This window comes from Aquarana catesbeiana, linkage group LG01 (genome assembly GCF_042186555.1).
Source record: "Aquarana catesbeiana isolate 2022-GZ linkage group LG01, ASM4218655v1, whole genome shotgun sequence".
Taxonomy (NCBI): Eukaryota; Metazoa; Chordata; class Amphibia; order Anura; family Ranidae; genus Aquarana; species Aquarana catesbeiana.
The window spans coordinates 431,956,778-431,969,276 of NC_133324.1; the positions used below are offsets into that span (position 1 = coordinate 431,956,778).

The 12,499-nt window shown below is 44.2% G+C and overlaps 1 protein-coding gene across 1 annotated transcript in view; it reads left to right on the forward strand.

The window, feature by feature from the left end:
* LOC141148420 (RNA exonuclease 1 homolog) overlaps positions 1 to 12,499 on the forward strand; it is a 196,085-nt gene that overhangs the window by 96,271 nt on the left and 87,315 nt on the right. The window lies entirely within an intron of this gene.

A 12,499-nucleotide genomic window follows, 5' to 3' on the forward strand; every position in this document is an offset into this window, starting at 1 on the left:
ATCAGCAGTACTGCAGATCCTGGCGCACAAGTGGTTGTAAACCCCTAAACTAAACAAAGCATATCCTTCTATAGTGTGTACTTGCCTAAACCCAAAGCACCTAGTGTGATTTCTGCTTGCTCGATCATTCATTTGCGATCTGCACAAGTCACTTCTGACAGTCTATGCGGACACCAGACAATCCCTGGAAAGGATACCCTTGCAGCATTATAGAACACGATTGACAGCCTCAGCTGTGCATGTTTCTCCATAAGACTGTAGAGGAGGCGTATCCATTTCCTACCCCTCAGGTCTCAAACTACACTCTGCTCCCTGCTCTGTTGTGCAGTGTGACATTCGATCCCTGCCTTCTGGAGCTGAGAAATGCTAGGTAAATTCTTTGAATGTCTGTAGAGAAGAGTGCTACAGATAAATAAGGGTACAACTTATGTAGGGAGTGTTTTTTTTTTTTTTTCAATCTATCACCAGAGGCTAATCTCCTCCTCTTCACGGGGGTATATGTAAGGATTTACAAAATACTGATCTCTCCTCACAGGAAATCCCTGAGGCCATATGCATGTTTATGCATTGCTGTAATGCAAGCTAACATTTGCAAGGTAAAGCACTGTATGCAATTGTCATTCATTTTTGAATGCATCCCAACTCTCGCTGAGGGTCAGTTCACACCAAAGAAATGCAATTTAAATGCATTTCAGCATGCATACTTTTGATGCCTTCTGGTGTGCTTTTTAATTTTGTTTTCAACGTGTTTCCCCTCTTTGCTATAATGCATTTTTATGCTTTTAGATGCATTGTGGTGTGTTTTTGATGCGGTTTTCCACATTTCAGTACTGTTCTGTACAGAAAAAATGCAGCATGTAGTATATTTCTTTCTGCACTGGAACTGACTGCACTGATGTGAACTAGGCCATTGGAACCCATATAATCTAATGTTCATGAGTTTTTGATGCAGAAAAAAACCTCTGGACTGCATCTGGTGTGAATTGGCCCTTAAGTAAAGAAACAAATTACCTGTACTATAGTCTACCACAATGCAGATGTTAAAGCTGTGCTTTGATAATGCTACATTGCCAAAAATCAGTGCAGGTGTGTTTAGGCATATTGACAGCTCATTTAAAGGAAGACTGTTTCTATAATGCAACACGCAGAAACCTAAGCACTTCTCAAGTGTATATGCAGTAAAGGTGTGACTGGGCTCAAGAGAAATAAGACCTTTTTCCATGAAACTAAAAAAACAAAGGATGACGCTGCCCCTTTAGATCAAATGTGTGCATACATACAAAAATCAATACAGCAATTGTATATGAAATGTGTGATTGAATATATTAGCTTAAAACAAATCCTTGACTTAAAAGTCCATATATGGTAAAGTGTAACCAAACCCTGCTTCTTCAAAGGTGATAGTGTCCGAAATCCTACAAATCTTGTGCGCCACCAGTTGATGAAAACTAATTAATATATGCACTCACCAGAACATTTTTACCACCAAGTGACCGTCAAGCAGAAAACAGATCTACTTCTCAATAGACCTATGTTCACTTCTCCGCCAGGCTTCTCTCTCCTCTCTCCCGTTGTATACTACTACAATAGTAAAAGCTCCAGGAGGGACCACAAATGTGTTTACCCCTGCTGGTCGATAGGGGTGAACAGACTGTCCAATCAGGTCCACCTGATCAGCAGCGCCAGGTGTAGCACTACCATTGTTGGACCTTTATGTTGAGGATTTGTTTTAAGCTAATGTATTGCCTATTGTTCACATTATTTCATATAAAGTACTGTAGAGATTTTTGTATGCATGTTTGAAAGGGGAAACGCCAGTCCTTTTTTCTTCTTTTTTTTTTTTTTTTTTTCCTCCTTTTTCTTTCACTATAGTGCAATCACACCATTAAAGGGGCAGCAGCCTTATATTACATAAACACTAGGGGCGGTAGGTGTCTTCACATTTGTCTTTTTTTTTTTTTTTTTCCAAATAACATTTTTATTATTTTCCATTTTTGCAGTACAATATGCAATAACAGTTGGCGTTTGTGACAGTAGTACAGTAGTGTTGAATTCTTGTACACAGTATCAATAATCAAATGCCATGTTCCAATATTAAAGTTTTACAAAATGCCAGCTTAGTGTCATCGTCTTCCATGTACTATATTTACTGGCAAGTTTATAATCTTACTGTAAAAGCAGAATCAAAACTTAGTTATCTGTTGCTAAGAAGTTGCAGGTATGTATAACATAAAGAAAAAGAGGTGGGTAGTGGAGAGAGAGGGGATTAGAGAGGGGGGGTATAGTAGGTATATCAACGGTGGTGTTACCTGGTCATGGTGGGTCCTCCCGGAGGTGCCATAGCTCCCAGACCCTGTTATGTGCTTCCAATGTATCCTGTATTCTAGCTGTCATCTTTTCCATCACTTCTATGTCCTTTATTCTAGTGTACAGGTCCTCGGCAGAGGGGGGTGAGGAACGCTTCCAATGTAATGCTATAAGGCATCTTGCCGCCGTCAGTATGTGACATACCAGTTTTTTATATGGGGTGGGAAATTTAGGCGGCGGTAGGCCCAGGAGGAAGAATTTTGGGGAAGCCTGGATTTGTATGTCCAGGAGGCGTTCCAGTAGTTGCTGGACCGTGGACCAATAAGGAGTCAACAATGGGCAGCTCCAGTATATATGTAGGAAGGTGCCCCTCGCTCCCTGGCATCTCCAGCATCTATCGGAACTATTGGGGAATATGGTATGGAGAACATCTGGGGTCATATACCACAGCAAGAGGATTTTATAGGAGTTTTCTTTATATAAAGAACACATTGAACTCTTCGCTGTTTGATTCCAGATTATCTGCCATTGCGAGATAGGGAGTTCCTCCCCAAGGATCCCCTCCCATTTAGTCATATACAGGTGTTTACCCTGGCTGTCCTCTGAGAAGACGTTCAAAATCTTGTATATGCTCGATATAAGCCCCCTCTGATTATTGCCCGCCAAGATTGTTGTTTCAAACGCTGATGGTGGTGAAAATTGTAGGGTGGGTGTAATAGTGAGTGCGTAGTGCCGAATTTGTAGATACCCGTAAAGTGCCTGTCTGGGGAGGTCATGTTTAGTTTGTAGTTCGCTGAATGGCAGCAGTTTCCTTGTTCTGGGGTCCACCAGGTTTCCATAGTGGAACAAGTTCCGGGCTGTCCAATGATGTGACATTTGGTAGGTTAGACTATCCGGCACTTTGGGGTTACAAATAAAAGAGGTCAGGAGCGATCTATCTGAGGAGAGATTATGTTTGGGGGCCAGGGTGCGCCACAGCCGTCTCAAGTGGGACATGGGACCCAGCATACGCTCAGGGGCTACGTCCACATTCGCACTCCACAGCAGATTATTTGGATGTATGGGAGCAAGCCATAGTTTTTCGATTTCGGTCCATTTGTTATAAGATTTGTGGGTATACCAGGAGGCTATCGCTCGTAATTGAGCTGCGTGATAATATTTAATAATCTTAGGGAACGCCAAATCCCCCTTCATTGCGGGATGCCATCAGTACCGACCTCGGGACCCTGTGCCTTTTGTAATTCCATGTGAACTGTAATAGATCGGATTGGAGTTTTTTCAGATGGGCAATCGGGATTGGTATAGGTAGTGTTTGGAAGAGATATAAAAGCCTTGGGAGGATAGTCATTTTTATTGAGGCTATTCTACCTAGTAGAGAGATGTGGTGTTTTTTCCATTGAGTCAGTGAGGATCTTATAGATCGAAACAGTGATGGGAAATTTTCTTGGTATATGGTACTAAATTTGGGTGTAATAAATATGCCTAGATATTTCAGGGAATTTGTTTTCCATGTGAATGGAAAATTAGTTTTTAAAAGTGAGACCTCGTTAGGAGGAATGTTAATTGGGAGGGCCTCTGATTTTGATGCATTTATCTTATACCCTGATAATGCGCGAAAGCGATCTAGTTCTGTTTGCAGAATTGGAAGAGTGATATGAGGTTGAGTCACTGAGAGTATGATATCATCTGCAAAAAGGGAGATTTTAAACTCCCTCCCTCTAACTGATATTCCTCGTATGTCTGGGTTTCTCCTAATGGATGCGGCTAGGGGTTCGACGCAGAGTGCAAATAGCAGGGGCGAGAGTGGGCATCCCTGCCTGGTCCCGTTCGCCACTGAGAATGTAGGGGATAATGCAAAGGGGGTCCTGACTTGGGATGTTGGGCCTGTGTATAAATGTCTGATTGCTTGTAGGAAGGGGCCTCGAAAGCCCATGAATTGTAGAGTGGCAAATAGAAAGGGCCATCCCAAGCGATCAAACGCTTTTTCTGCGTCTAAACTGAGCAACAGTGCCGCCTGGTGTTCTCTATTCACCACCTCCACCAGGTCTATGATTTTTCTGGTATTGTCTCCAGCCTGACGCATCGGGACGAACCCTACCTGGTCTTTATGGACCAGTGAGGGGAGAATCTGGTTTAGGCGATTGGAAAGTAGTTTGGTGAAAATTTTAAGGTCGGAGTTCAGTAATGCAATGGGTCTGTAATTGGTACATAGGGAGGGGTCTTTGTCTGGTTTAGGAATTAAGGTGATAAAAGAACGGTGCATGTCCGGTGGTATATCGGCCTTGTGAAGAAAGGCATGGAAGACCTTGCTCATATGTGGAAGCAGTGTGGGGAGAAATGTCTTATAATATTCATATGGGAATCCGTCGGGTCCCGGGGCTTTATGGGACGGGAGGGATTTAATGGTCATCTCTATCTCCTCATCTGTAATCTGTGTGTTCAAGGTTAGTAGGTCGGAGGGTGTTAAGTGGGGGACTCCACTGCGTTCTAAGTATTCTCGCATTTTATAAGACAGGTCGGGGGAAGGGGGATTGCTAGGTATGTCTGGGTTATTGTATAAGTGTTTATAGAAGTCCGCAAAAACTTGAGCTATTTCTTTGGGGTGGGAGACTATATGTCCCGACTTTTTTTTAATCTGATGTGGTGTCTGCATGTGGAATTTGTCCCGCAGTTTGTTAGCTAAAAGGGAATGTGCTTTGTTACCTTTATCGTAGTATATTTGCTTTAGTCTTGTCAGTGCTTTTTCTACCTGGCCTAGTGCGAAGGCTAATGACCTTCCGGAGCAAGGGTATGGAAGGGGTGGCTTGAAGTTTGCGTTCAGACACTCTAAGGTCCTGTTCAGTTTTTAGCTTTGCGGCTAGGGAATCTTTTTTCATTGCGGAGGACAAGGCTATGCATTTGCCGCGTAGGACTGCCTTGTGGGCCTCCCAGAGGGTGGTTGGCGATATATCTGGTGTGTTGTTTTCAATGAAGTAGTGTTTTAAGGTGGTATTTAGTTCGACCTGGGAAGGGAGGTGCTGAAGGAGAAATGAGTTAAGCCTCCAGTTGTAGGGTTTACGGTTGGGATTATCTAGTTCTAGCTCTAGTAGAATCGGGGCATGATCCGACCACGAGATGGGGAGTATTTGAGCTTTTCGTGTAAGTCTGAGTGTATGGTTGTTAACAAAGAAATAATCTATTCGGGAGTGTGTATGGTGGGGGGCGGAGTAAAATGTAAACTGCCGATCTCCCGGGTGAAGGGCCCTCCAGGCATCAAAGAGCGCATAGCGTCTGGAGATTTGTCGAAACAGTCTAGAGCCCCGGAGGACACCTGGTGGAGATACCCTGGAGCCCACCACCTGGCGATCGACAGCTGCTGATTGTACAAGATTGAAATCTCCCCCCACCACTAAGATCCCGGGGGCTGACTTGAAAAGACGCTTGTATATTTTAGAGAGGAGATTGTGTTGTTTAGTGTTAGGCGCGTATATCGCGCACAGCATAATAGGTTGTGTATGCCAGTGCCCCTGTAGAATAATAAAGTGGCCCTTAGGGTCGGAGTAATGGTTTGTGCAAGTGAAGGGGGTTCCCTTTTTGAATAATATAGCCACTCCTGCTTTTTTTTGGGTGCCAGATGAGAGATAGACCTTTGGGAAGTATTTGGAGGCGAATGCGAACGAGCCTTCCTTATTGAAATGTGTCTCCTGTACCATTACGATATCAGCTCCCGACTGTCTGAACTCCCGCAGTGCCAAATGCCTTTTTCTGTTAGAGTTCAGGCCGTGTACATTTAGGGATAGTAACTTTGCCATCTAATTACATGTGGGTGGGTGTGTGTTTGCTTACCTAGTGATGGAGCACCAGGGCCTGGGGATAAAGGACCAGGATCCGACACCATCCGGGAGGAAACCAGGGCCTTTCACCCGCACCGCTGCGGGAGGTTGATTCCTACAGTAAGGGGAAGAGGAGGGAGAGGGCTGGGAGAGAAGAAGAAGGTTAAGTAAGACCAGGTGGTGATAGAACGCACACATTAGCAAACTATAAGTGGCCAATAGGCCTAAGTAACACGGAATTCCAAGTGTCCGTCCGCCGGTCGCCCTATTGGGGCGGCCGGGGGGGGGCCACCAGGGGATCCGTAACCAATGTAGAAATATAAAACACTTATTTAACTTCCTGAACTAAAAATCAGGAACGGGGGGGGGAGGAGACGAACGGCAATGCGTCTACTCTCCTGGAGCTCGATCATAGCAAGCCCTTGGTATTTATGTGAACTGTGGCGTAGGGGCAATTTGGGGGGTACTAAGCTAGTATGTTTGACCAAACGTTTAGTCCTGAACATGAAAAGTCAATACGTTGAGTTAATCACGTCTTGCAGTTTGGTGTGGACTGTGGTAGAGCAGTGACGTTGATCAGCGTCTGGGTTTGGCAGGTTTGCGGGGTACTTCTGGGTTTCGAGGCCGGTTTGAGGAAGATACTTTCTGCCATACTGTAGGCGGTGATGGGGAGATGGTTACTAAGTCCCATTCCGGCAGCTGTGGAGGTTGTATTTCCAGGGTATTGCAGAATACTCGGAGATCTTCGGGGTATCGCAGAACTGCGGAGGTTCCCTGTAGTTTTGCTGTGAGAGTGAAGGGGAAACCCCATCTATAGGGGATTGCTTTGTTTTGCAGCTCTTGTAGTAGTGGTTGAAGAAGTCTTCGTTTCTGTAGGGTGATCCAGGACAGGTCAGGGTAAAGCTGAATTTGTGTCCCAGCAAAGGTGATTTTGCGTGTTATTCGTGCTTGTTTCATGATGGATTCTTTAAGGGGATAAGAAGTGATTCTGCAAATGATATCCCTTGGTTTTGATGCAGGGCCTTTAGGTCGCAGTGCTCGATGGGCTCTGTCCATCTCTATATGTTTCGTAAAGGGTTCTCCCAGTAAGTTGTTGAAAATGGTTTGCAAGGTGGTTTGCAGGTCTTCGCTGCCCTCTGGCTCTGGGACACCTCTTATTCGGATGTTGTTGCGGCGCCCCCTGTTGTCCAGGTCCTCTGTGTCTTTGCATATCTCTAAGGAGAGAACGGTGCTCCGCTCCCTGGAGCTGTGTTCTGTGGACTGCTAACTTGGTTTCTTGGATCTCCTCTTCCGCCATTTCCACTCTATCTGCTAAATGTTTGAGTCCCGTTTGGAGGACCTGGATTTCAGAACGGCAGGTTGATTTGACATCCTCTATGAGTTGTTTGAAATCTTGTTTGGTGGGCATCTCTTGAAAATAAGCGTGCCATGGGGGTGGTATATATTGGTCATGTATATGGCCCACTCGGTGGTCTGGCGAGGCTGGTGCCGGAGGGGGGGAGCGTGGGCTAAGTGAGCCCGCCTCGGGTGGCCGATGGGATCCTGTAACAGGGGGGTCCCACGGTTCATTCCACATCAGGGCCTGCGGCATTTGGAGGGGTCCCTCATGATGGGTAGCTGTTGAGGAGCCTGGGGGGGTGCTGGCCTTTTGTGCGTATGTGAGGATATTAGAGGGCAGCTGTTTAGAGACACCATTGTCTCCGGATCTGGAAAGTCTCTGCGTCTTGGGTGGGGGGGGGGACGCTGCCATGGCCCATAGTGTCCCATCCTCTCCCCCTGGTGTGAGATGCAGATCCGCTGATGGGCGAGCGGGACCTGGAAGGGGTGGAAAGTCCTGGGAGAGAGCTGATGGTGTTGGAGATAGAGGAGACTGGTCCTGGAGGTAGGGGTCTGAAGCCGCGCGTAGCAGCCGTGGAAATGCCGCCGAGCACTGAGTATAGTGCTGTGAGGAGGTGGGTGGTCCGGATGGCTGCGGCGCATGTGTCTGCCAGGCCTGGGGGTCGGGGGAGGTAGATGGACTCACCGGTCCTGTGTGATAAGGCTCTTTAGGAAATTAGAACAACTAATGTCTAAAGAGATTAGAGCCTATTGGGACATTACTTTTCTTACAGAATATGTATCAATACTGCACATTCCTCGAGGACTAAGAATCAAAAAATTTCCTACCTCAGATTTATTTGATGAAGATTTCAAAAAACAGTGGACAGACACTTTAGACACCTGTTCCTTTAAACTCATGGAGATTTTGATCGCCTCAAAGAAAAAAGAAACAGAGAAGTTACAACTGGATATTTCCACAATACAAAAAGATCTTACCACTTCTCAAGCGATTAAAGGTTTCTCTGAACTCGATGAAAGGTTAAACAAGAAACTAGATCGAATGGAAAGAGCAGTAATTGATACCAAGAAAGGCAAAATGGCCCGGGATAAGGATGATTATCAAGGAAATAAGGTCTACACCTGGCACAAGCCACTTTACAAGTCCAACAGATCCCGCAAAAACCGAGGTAAACGAGTAAGTTTCTCAGACCATGAAGGGGAGTCGGCCGACAACACTCTAGCACGTACCATGTCAAACTCATCACTTGACAGATCTCCAACCCCACCAGAATCCATCAGATCCACCAACAGCCGCTCCCCTGGAAACCCTCACAGGTCCAGACAAACCAAGAAAAAGAAACCCTCCACAAAAAGACAAGAAGAGGTGGTAGGAAACACAAACGCCACGAACAACACACGCTATATGCTGCGGGAGAAGACGCCGAAGACGCCGAGGAAGTAAAACACAGTGTGATTAATTTGTCCAAAAAACAACTGAGCACAGAAGAGGTCAGCCTGTTGGCCAAAGGTTTGAACTTTTGTCCTAGCAGACATTTCAACCTTTTTGAAACAATTTTGGACATTAATAAATTCTCAAGGACTTTAACTCTTAGGAAACATTTTTTTGATTGTGCAGTGGATGAGCCCAATGTGTCTGTAGACAGCTGTGACACAGGTGAGTCCCCTTCTTCACCCATACTATTCATTGATAACTGTGCTCTACAGGATTTAACTGATTTGGCACATGAGTCAGATCCTTGTCCTCTAAATCCCACGGATGTACATATTGAAATCTCCAGGGGTAGATCAGATTTTTATCCGGTGGCGGCCAGAGGTAAGAATCTTGACTCATTCCAAAAACTGGTGGAGGGGGACTTGGTACACCTGGCTCACAGCTACAACAGAAAGAAATTTACACAGGACAATCTGTCCGTCAAGGAGAGACAAGCCTTTAAGAGGCTCTCCGCAGACGACCAGATTGTCATCAGAAACGCAGATAAGGGGGGTATGGTGGCGGTTTTAGATGTAGAAGTCTACAAAAAAGAAGCTCTGCGTCAACTATCTGACACACACACATACCAGAAACTACCCTCCAACCCCACTATTGCTTTCAAAAACACGCTCTCCACACTCATAGATAGAGCCACACAAATGGGTATATTCACTCCTAGGGAGAAAGAATTTCTTATTCCAGAATGCCCCATAACACCAATATTCCACCACCTACCAAAGATCCACAAGGGGTTAAATCCCCTTACAGGTCGACCTATAGTGGCGGGGATAGGCTCTTTAAATGAACGCCTAGGAGAGTGGGTAGACTCTCATTTACAGCCAATAGCCACCAGTCTCCCTGGTTACATAAAAGACACGAACGATTTATTGAACAAACTGCAAGACATTAAATGGGAAGACAATTATAGATGGATCAGCTGTGATGTATCTAGTTTGTACTCTAGTATCCCACATCATCTGGGGATCCAGGCAGTCACTTATTTTCTTAGAAAAACAGGCAAACTCTCTTTGATTTTACAAGAGTTCATTGTACAAGCCCTGGAGTACCTTTTAACACACAATTTTTTTATGTTTGATGGGGACTATTTTCTCCAGAAATGCGGGGCCTCTATGGGAGCCAAATTTTCCCCCTCACTGGCCAATATTTATATGGGCTGGTGGGAGAGGTCCCGCATCTTTGGACCAAATAGTCCCCGCCGCAAAGATACGGTCTTTTTCTGTCGCTTTATAGACGACCTGTTATTTATTACATCAGATAGAGAAGCTAATTTGGATATCTGGCTGGCATATTTCAATGACAATTCATTAAACTTAAAATTTACGGGAAATCTGCAATCCAGATCCATAGAATTCCTTGATGTGCAACTGGTGGGGTCCGGTGATGCGATTCAATCCAGTCTGTACAGAAAACCTCTCAGTGGCAACACTCTACTTAGAGCTGACTCTGCACACCCTAAACACACCATCAGAGGCATTCCATATAGCCAGTTTTTAAGGTTAAAGCGCCTATGTAGCTCTCCTGATGCTTTTGAGGCTGAAGCCAAAAGCATGGCAAACAGGTTTAAAGCTCGTGGCTATAAAGAAACATCAATACAAAAAGCACTCAACACAGTAAGATCCATCCCAAGACCTTCACTTGTAAAGAAAAAAACAGCTAGAAACATTCAACAGAGAAGGGACATGTCCCCTAGAATCCCGGTATTCTCTACTCCATACAGCTCAGAATTTAATACAATCAAGAAAATTATCATGAAACACCTTCCTGTTTTGTATAATGACCCTATATATAGTAACATCCTTTCTAAAGGGATCAAGGTTGTATCCCGCAGAGCACCCACATTGGGACGTTCACTGTCTCCCAGTTTGTTCTCAACCAACCGAACAAAATCCAATTGGCTCAATTTCACAGGTAATTTCAAGTGTGGAATAAAAACTTGTAATTACTGCAGGTACATTAAAACGGGTCAACTCATAAAATCATGCAGCAATCAAAAAGAATTCTCGATCCCCGTGTTTATTAATTGTAACACCAAATTTGTGGTATATGTTATCACATGCACCAGTTGCCAGGTACAATATGTTGGACGCACAACACGGCGTCTCAGAGACAGGCTACATGATCACCTGTACAACATTGAGAAAGAGATCTTAACCAATGTATCAAAGCACTGGGTTTACACACACCACAAAGACACTTCCAGTTTAACTATTCAGGGCATTGAGAAAATCATCACACCGGTGAGAGGAGGTGACAGATTCCAGTTACTGTGCAAACGAGAAGTCCTTTGGATATTCTCGTTAGACACCAGGATTCCACGGGGGTTAAACTTTGAGTGGGACGTTTCACATTTCTATGAATAAAACAACATTGAAGCTATATCCCCGAGCAATACATCTGTAACCCTTTCCTCCCAACTTTTTCCTTGATTACACATCCACATTCCTTTTTTGGTGGATGATGGAGCAAAAAAACATATAGGGACACATATCAATATATCAGTTCCCTTTTTTACACATATCCCCAGTAACCGATACATTTTATTGGGCTACACACACTCCAATCCATACGAGCAAATGACTAGTGATATGCATATATGTTTTCATTTAAAAGAAACAATTTACTATATCTTTTGCATTCACTGTCACTTGAATCTCGTTTCTAATTAGACATTATTGTTTGATGGTAGCTGCAGGTAGACCATAACACTAAAGCTGGCCATACACCATGCAATTTTCTTGTTCAATTTTCTTTGGATTTGCCTTCAGCTGTGTGGTAGAAGGGCCTGCCTGATTGCATACAAGTTGAGGGTGTTTGGGTTTGGCCTCCTATTGTATGGTTTTGGTGAATCTGGACCAGAGTTGCACGGGAGAATTGTATGGTGTATGGCTAGCCTAACTTTGCACAAATGTTTTTTACCACATGTGTACATGGTTCATTACCTTTTTTGCAAGGTTCCCATGTGTTTTGAGTTGATTTAAGAGTTGTGGTCTTCAAAGAGGTAGACCAGTTGTTTATTTCACATAGTAATTGGTTTAGTGAGATTGTTACTTATCTATTGATATAAACACATATATTGGAAGAACCTGTCATATGGTCACTGCCAATATTATACTATGTATAGAAAGAATAGAGACAGGTGCATAAACACTGCATTTTGTCCCATTTTTATCTACCTCATATAGTTCTGCCCATACACTTGAAGACAACTCATCGAGAGATGTGATTGCTTCAAAGAAAGACGTTCAGCAACGTTAATGTTGTTACCTGATTGGGATTAATGCATCCCATACGGAGTGATGCAAGGTTTTAAATGAGCACTTTTGTGAAGCTGGAGTGGCGGGGTTATCAGAGAGTGATAAGTTTCACAATCCTTTATATGTTGCAAAGAATAATATTCACACATGTAGGAATTGAAGCAAAAGCATTTATTCACACATAGACTCCTGTAAATCAGGAGACTTTTGGTCGCATTATTGCGACAGGACGCCAGTTTTCTGCCCAGCTTCCAATTCACATATGTCACCACGTCTTTTGAAAGTTGAAATCA